Source organism: Cornus florida, unplaced genomic scaffold (genome assembly GCF_030987335.1).
Source record: "Cornus florida cultivar Cherokee Brave unplaced genomic scaffold, ASM3098733v1 CherokeeBrave_3.0.0_Hap2_Chr03, whole genome shotgun sequence".
Classification (NCBI taxonomy): domain Eukaryota; kingdom Viridiplantae; phylum Streptophyta; class Magnoliopsida; order Cornales; family Cornaceae; genus Cornus; species Cornus florida.
The window spans coordinates 54151427-54160241 of NW_026775573.1; positions in this window are offsets into that span (position 1 = coordinate 54151427).

Below are 8815 nucleotides of genomic sequence, written 5' to 3' on the forward strand. Positions count from 1 at the left end.
CTATTTATAGCAGATGATGTATTACTATGGTTTTACTTTTACCCTTTCGATTTGTAGTTGTGTTAAAGTAAAAAATTAAAAAGAGAGAATTAGATGTGTGAAATGATGAGAAAACCCCTTTGGGGGGTGGAATCTGGACAGAGCTGTTTGGGAGAGTATGTACTGAAATGTAAAAAAAAAAAAGTTCTTAAATGCTCATCACTCACGTGACTCACAAGGTGGCTTGGTTCTTGATTTTTCTAGCACCCAAAATAACCACGTAACTTCATAAGTTCACTGCATATACTCAGCACTTACGTCACTTGCATTGTATTTGATTTGTTGATGATTTTTGGTACTTTGTTTGAAGAATGCATCATAAATTAATGTAACATTGCACTTTCGAAATAGTAGATGTTTTATTCTTATGTTAAAAATAAAAAAATTAGTCAGAGTTGCATTCTTATGTTAACTAGATTTTACTCTGAAATTGGATTAGTTCATTGATAATAATTTTGAACACTGCATATTATTTCACAAGATTAACTATTCTTGACTATTCTTCATTCAGGAGAGATTGTTGCTTAAGAACCTAAAATGTTCGTCCTAAAAATAGATGAATGTTTGGTGAATGATTTGATGATGCATTTAAAGAATAAAACAGTTTTAAAAATCTAACATGTGTGTATAAGTTTTGTATAGTCCATAAAAACCATATAAATTCAAAAGTAGGTAAAAAATGAAAAAAAAAAAAAAAAAAGAAAAGAAAAGAAAAATGCAATATCAAAGTAAGACATGTATGACCCCAAGGATTTGGCTAGTTGAAAAAAAAAAAAAAAAAAACTTAGGTCCTGGTGCCTCATAAAATATCAGCTCTCATGAGGGATTCCTCCTCGGAGGGTGTGTGAGTATTTTTTTTTTTTTCTTCCCATCGATAACAAAACAAGTACTTAAATACAAGTAAACAACATATCTCATTATTTCTTTCTACAAAGTACATAAATCCACTAGCAAGTAGAACAATCAATACTACCTCCCTCACCCATATAGGGATGATCTAGACAATATAATTTGAGGTGTGCTACATTGTATTCATACATAAAACTCAATGTGCATCAATGGGAAAATGATGTTCTGAGAACCTGTCTCATTTTCATTTTTATTTTTATTTTTTTTTTCATTTATCTTTTGGGTTCGAGTGTCCGAGTCAAGTGCTTGGGAATAGTTCCCGACACTTCTTTCATTTCATCTTTAAATATTTTACCTTCGCGTCATTATGGATTTATATTACACTTGTATACTTTTTACTTTTTGTTACTTGGGGGTATTTGTGCAATTTTATTTTTTTTGACATTTCCATTTCGATGGTACTTGTGTAATTATTTTTTGAAGGTATTTTCGTTTAGGGCAATGATGCAATTATATTTTTAGACATTTTCATGGAGGGATTGTTGTGCAAATTATGAAAGTTAGTGTCATGTGTTGTGTTTTGATTGGGACAAGAGTTGGGGTTTGATTGGTTCCATATGCATAGTTAGATTGTTGACAAATGGAAGGAGGAGATGGTTGTGTGTGAGAGAGGTAGTCCTAGGATGTGTGTGCTTGATTTATATCATCTTCTTTTAGCCATCTTCTTCTCCTTATTTTATTCTTCTTCCTCTCGCCTTCCTCCTACCATTGTCACTCAAGCTTTGAGCTTACTTTTCCATGCCTTCCACTCACCTTCTTAATTTGTCATAGGAGGGAGCTAGAAAGGTCGGGGACACTAAAAGCTTCAAATCCCTTGTCCCCATTTTCATTTCCGGACATTGTAAGGTTGAGGTGAGTTAGGGTAAGTATTCTTGACTCACTATAAGAGGGTTTTACGTCGGGGACACTAAGACTTCAAAACCCTTGGTTTTGTTTTTGGTTCTGGACACTTTGAGTTTTGCAGGGCCGAGTTCGAATTTGGTTTCAGAGGCGGTCGTAGGAGGCTTTGTAATGACCCGGTCATTTTCCTTCTTTTCTTTTTTTCTCAAATTTTTACGGATAAATTTTTTCCGTTGAATTTTCTTTTCCGAGTTCAGTTTTTCGTCACTTAGTGTCATCTCGAGTGCTTAGGAATGGTTTCCAAGGCCTTTTTCTTTGGATTGACAACTTCCTTTTTAGAACTGCGTCATTTTCACATTTTCATTTTTCGGCACTATTCATTTTTCGTCTTTTTCCCGTTTGTCATTTTTTTGGCACAACCTCACTTTTCATGCTCGGAGTTGGTTTTTGACTTTACGTACCTTCATTCTAAGTGGTTTCCACGAAATACGTATTTTTACTTTTGTGGAAAAGTACTCTGGTTACTCCACGTGTCCATAGGGGCATGGATGCAAAGTTTCTTCGAAAACATTCTTCTTTCTTGGGGTGTTTTTTTTATAAATATCTTTTGAAGATATTTTATTTCGGGGGCTTTTGAGAAAATATTTTTAGAAGATATTTTCTTTCTGGACCAGTTTTGCAGTTATCCTTTCTTAGAGGGACAATTGTATAATTAATGAAAGTTATTGCAAAATGCCTCATTTTGAGCCTGGATCCTCGTACGGCATTCATTTTCACATTTTGTTGAATTGTGTACTTTTCGAATTTCCTTATGGTCGTTTTCCCCAATTTTAGGAATTTCGGCCCCAGTTGCCGCCGAACTTGTTCAAAACATATCTCTTTGTACGGGACTCGGTTTTCGACGTCGTTTCTTCTATTGTTCATTTTTTCTTATTTTGGTTCTTTTTCATTCATGATATTTTACCGTTTGAGCGCATCTGCACAGATTTCACTTTTTCAGATCCTGTAGGACCAATTCGGGACACTTTTAGGGTTTTTCTATAAATAGGGGGTTAGTAAATGAAAAGTCAACATTTCCTCTCTTCTTCCTCCCTCTTGGCTGGCCATCCATGGCATCCAGGCTGCCACCTTCTTTCCTTCTTTTCTGGCCACTTCCCACTTGAATTTTCCCGTAACATCTTAGTGTTTATTGTAGGCCTTGGCGAGGCCATCCTTTTCCCTTTATTAGAATCCGTTTTTGACCATTTTTGAGTTCAGATTTTGAGTCCAGATTTGGATTTTCATAGTGCCTCAAAGGTTAAAGTTGTTTCCCTTGTTGTCCCTGGCATAACCTAGAAGTATCGTCGGATTCAGAGCGGTTTCCTTTCAGTGGGATTTGAGATTTCATCTCAAATGGAGGTAAGGGATGTTATAAGTTTATATTTTTGTTGTCTTGCATGTTATTAATGCTTATAGAACTTGTATGCATGCCTTTGTATTTATTTTAGAATTTAATTTAATTATTTTCTTTGAATAACATTTAGTTCTCATGGTTGTATATAGCTTGGAATTAAATTATGGATGCTATTAAATTAGGCCTTGATATGTTCATTAATATATGTTAAATTAGGAGTATTTGAATAAGCATTGAAACTTTTATTTAATCTTTCACTTGTGTGAAAATATAATTAAAATGGTTGTAACTAGCATGGAATCAACTTGTAATGTGAAATTAAATTAGGCCTTAGTATATTCTTTAACATATGTGAATATGAGAATATTTGGAGTTCTTTTAAAATCTAGAGAAAATTAATTAATTAGATTAATTAATTTTATTTTAAGGGTTCTACTCACTTAATTAAATTTTTAACTTGATATTGTTGATGAGCGTGCTATGTTCTTTCATATAGATTAAATTGAGAATATTTGAATTGGTTTTGAAACTTTTATTTAATTATTTTCTTGTGTGAATGTTTAATTTTCATAGTCGTATCTTGCATGGAAGTAACTTGTGATATGCATGCTATTAAATTAAGTCTTGACATATTCTTTAACATACTTTAATTTGAGAGCATTTGGGTGAGTTGAAAAATCTAGAGATTTTAATTAAATGAATGAATTAAAATCTATTTAATGGTTCCATTGGCTTGATTAAGTTTTTAACTTAATATTTGTAATGACTAGGACTTGTTTACTATCATGTATTAATTTGAGACTATTTGGAGTTGCTTTAGAATCTAGAGATTTAATTATCATGATTTAATTAAATTCTACTTTATCGTTCCAAAGATCTAATTAAGTTTTCGAGTTGATATATATAATGACCGTGCTATATTGTTTAACATATATTAATTAGGGATTATTTGTTTGATAAACCTAGAGAAATTAATTAGTTTATTTAATTAATTTTCATTTCTGTTGCATTAATGATTTAATAATGTATTTGATGTTGGTTGTATGTTTAAACCATGATTTAGGACTTGTATTATATTCATGAGATTAAGCTTTGCATATTGAATATTATTGTCATAGTGTGTAACGAATCGCACACTGAAGATTCGACATGTGATGTCATTATAGCGTGTAACGAATCGCACCCTGAAGATTCGACATTTGTCATGCCATAGTAGTTGTAGACTTAGAGCATGTATTGTATGTTTCCAAAATTTGTTTGTGTATGATAAGTAGTTTATTACCTTTTATATATATACATATATATATATATATATATATAATGATATGTACTTTGTAGTACATTTTGTTTATTTTGGAAACATGGGATATTGTTTGTTCGATAAGACTATAGTGTGGCTCTAGGGTAGAAGATTAGCTTTTCCCACACGTGCACACTAAGGTAGTTCTAGGCGGGCTAGTAACCCGAAATAGCTATAATTGTCAGTTTGATCCGATTTGATATCCAAGTTTTCCACTATTTGATTTCATATTCAATTCCATGTTGTTATTCATGACTTATTTGTCATTTGTGAATTGATACATAAAGCCTTTTTACGGTTTTGTATACTAGTACTTATATACTTGTATATTTTGGATTTATCATTTCAATAACTTATGTAATTCAGATGATCCACATTTGTTCGATTTCGTATTTTCAATTCCAAGATGATAACCTGTGAACTTATGTCTTGTTGCATTGTATAGTATGCATCTATATTATTTAATTGCATAAATATTGTAATTTATGCTAGAAATGCTTTAAAGTAGCTTAGGATGATCCATGAGTTTCACTTTTGACATAGACCTTAAGTGGTATGAACCTTTTGAATTGTTTTATATTCATGTAATAACCTTATAAAATGTTAGGTTTATGCATGCTCATTCCTTAGTAATACAGGTTACTCACTGTGACAGCCCTGGTTTTTCAAGCCAGTGCATCCTGTGATGAACCAAAGTTTGACCCAATAACGGATTCGAAATATGGAAGCGAAAACATAAAAAATGTATCTAGGGATATACAACATCCCTAGGACGCCAAAGTGACCTTCCATGAGGTTATGGAACTCCGCGAGAATTGACGCGGAATAAAAGAACAGAAAAAGACCAAAAGAAGTCCCTAAGGGCAAAATGGTCCTTTTTACCTGGAAGTAATGTCTCAAGAAATGTATATCATTCCTAAGATACATCCATGATTTCCCACAAAGTCATATAATCCAAAGAAAACAAGTGGAAGCAATAAAAAAAGAAAACCAGACAAGTTTTAATTACCAGTAATATCCAAGTGTAACCGTGTACACCAATGGATTGACAATGAAAAATTAATCAAGTTTGCTCTTGGGGCTAAACTTGTCCGGTTTTTTTTTTTATTGCTTCCGTTTGCTTTCTTTGGATTCCGTGATTTCGTGGCAAGTCATGGATGTGTCTTGGCAATGATATACATTTTTTGAGATGTTGCTTCCAGATAAAAAGGACCATTTTGCGGTTCTCGTGGAGTTCCGAGGCCTCATGAAAGGTCACTTTGGCATCCTAGGGATGTTATATATTCCTAATTACCTTATTTATGTTTTCGCTTCCGCATTTCGGATCCATTATCGGGTCAAATTTTGATTCATTGCAGGACGCACTAGCTTGAAAAACCAGGGTCGTCACACTCACCCTTCGCTGAATGCAACCTGTTTCAGGCATGAAGGCATGGTTTCGGGATGCATAATATCCCTAAGTCGTTTTGTTGATTTGAAGTTCTTTTAAATGTATTATTGTTCACATGCAAGTGCTAGCATATTTGAATTTTACTTTTAAAGTTGTAATACTTAGTTAGGCTCAATATGTCGTTTATACTTTGTAATATGTAAAGTGTATTTAGATATACTCTTTAGGACATATTTGACATGTATGTAATGAGGCCATGGGCCAAGTACTTTTATTTTGTATTCTAAATACTTTTATTTCCAAGTGATTTTATTAAAAAATAGAAAAATGACATGTTTTAACTTCATTACATTTGCATGGGTGGTGGAAAGTAGACTTTAGCACTTCCAGAGGGTCTCTTGATTTATGTATGAAGTGTGGCTAAGGGCCAAACAATCTTTTGAGACCATTTGATAATTTTAATTTCAAGTTTCTCTTTTAAAAGCCATTTTAGGCAAAAATTGATGTTTAATAGATGAAATTTTGAATTTAGCGACCATTGAGGCCATAGGCCATTGGAACACATGTAAATATGTATATTACGTTTGTGTGAATGCTCACCTTGTACAAAATATCACATTTGTATGAAATAGATTCTTGTTGGTTTCTAGTTTTCCATTTAAAGTATTTTCTTTGAATTTTGAGCTTTGGATAGGTCGTATTTTGCATCAAGCATTTTTGAGAGCCGCAAACCATTCCCGACGCTTAAAAACACTAATTACGTTTGCATGCACAATTTTTTTGGCACAAAACACTTATTTGCATGAAATGAGCTCTTGAGTCCCTTGCATTTTACATTTTTCTTCACAATCTAGTTTATAGGACTTTTGGGCATTTCATTTGAAAAATAAATTCCGGACTTAACATGGTTACCTAGAAAATATGATTTTAAGAGTGTTTCTTCTTTGTGTTTTTACACAAAAAAAAAAAAAAAAAAAAAAAAAAAAAAAAAAAAAAAAAAAATCATTTTGATGCCGAAAACAGCTCGCAGATCTAAATTTTCTGTTGTGCACACTTTTTTAGGAAAAACTCTAATATAAAGGGTATTTCGGGTATTTCACTTGAAAAATAAAAATTTCTCTTGACGTGGTCATGTAAAAAACATGATTTTAGGAGGTGGGTTTCTTCACAACTTTTTTCCAAGTAATGTCGTTTAAGCCCTCAAAACCCCATTAATATCTTCTTCGTCCGGACACTGAATCAAGTGATTTTTGAGTCTAGGTTTATTAATTTTTCCTTGTCTATCCAATGGTATGCACGGTTGCATCCAGTTCTATCTAAAAAGACCATTTTACCCCTTGTCAAGTACCCTTGCCGCACTGATTTGAAACCCAAAAGTCTAATTTTATGAAACTTTGGAGTTTTATATCTTTTTCATGTCTAGATTTATTAATTTTTCCTTGTCTATCTAATGGTATGCTCAGTTGCATCCAGTTTTGTTTGAAAAGACCATTTTACCCCTGATCAAGTACCCTTCCGATTTTATAATCTTAGTTTCCACATTTGATTCTTTTGAGTTCCATAACTTCATGAAAGATCACCTTGACGTCTTAGGAATGTCGTATATCCCTAGAGACCTTGTTTCTGTTTTTGCTTCTGCATTTCGAATTCGATTCGGGTCATCTTACGGGTCATCATAGGACGCATTGGCTTGAAAAACTAGGGCCGTCACAAGCTTTGTCATTCCTCTCATTTTCCTTGTCATCCCATCAAAGTTTCATCACATTTGGAGCATTTTCGTTTCTGTGTCATTTGAGGTTTTCACCTCATAGTGAGGTAGGGGTAGGAGAAACTAAAATGTTGGAGACATAAATGGCAAAATGCCAACAACCACAATGATATCATATATATTAATATTTCTAATTGTCACTTGCTAAATGAAAAATTGAATGGCTATAATTTTTTTGTATAAGTTACTAAAGTTATAAACTTATGTAATTTATTTAGTTAAAATTATTATTTTTCTGAATCTGTCATGAAATATAATAATGATATATTTTTTCAATAGTAATATCAAAGTACTCAAAAGGTTTCTCCAACATGACTTTTTGAATAATTAAACAGTTGTCAAAGAAAATTTGATTCTTTAACTATGCTCTCTCTTTATCTCTTCATTTTTTATTTAAAAATTATCGTTTGCTACTCTATATATTTATTTCTCATACATATATATATATATATATATATATATATATTTGTTTATTAAGGTTGCATTTTTTCATTTTTAAAATTTCTAGAGGTATATATATTATAAATAAAATTTAATTACATATTACTAGTTTGACCCTAGCCTTTAAACTAAAATTCCTAGCTCCATCCCTAATCACTACCGCAACACACTATTATTTTTTTGACATATACACACATGTATAATATCTATAATATTAATTCAAAACCAAGTGATTTGTAATGACCCGGTCTTTTTTCTCCTTTTCCTTTTTTGGCGATTTTCTTTTTTTCGTCTTTTTCCTATTTTGTCTTTTCCCCATTTCATCTTTTTCCCGTTTTTCATTTTTCCTTGCATAACCTCACTTGTTGTGCTCGGATTCAATTCCGATTTTGCATGCATTCATGATATTTGATTTCCATGACATTTGCATTTTTACTTTTGTAGAAAATACATTCTAGTTGCTTACTTTTTCATAAAGTGCATGAATGCATACTTTAGTGTAATTATTCATTGTTTTTGGGGTTTTTGTGCAATTACATAAAGTAATTATTTTATGTCTTAGGAACCTTTTTGCAATTTAATTTGTAAGATATTTTGAAAAATGACCATTTTGTAATTTTTGAAAAATGTGACAAGTGTCACATGCTCATGGTGCCACTTGTTGGCAATAGGGTGGAGTGACTTGGATATGTAATCTCTTAACATTTGGAGGGTGGAGATTCACCCACTTATTGG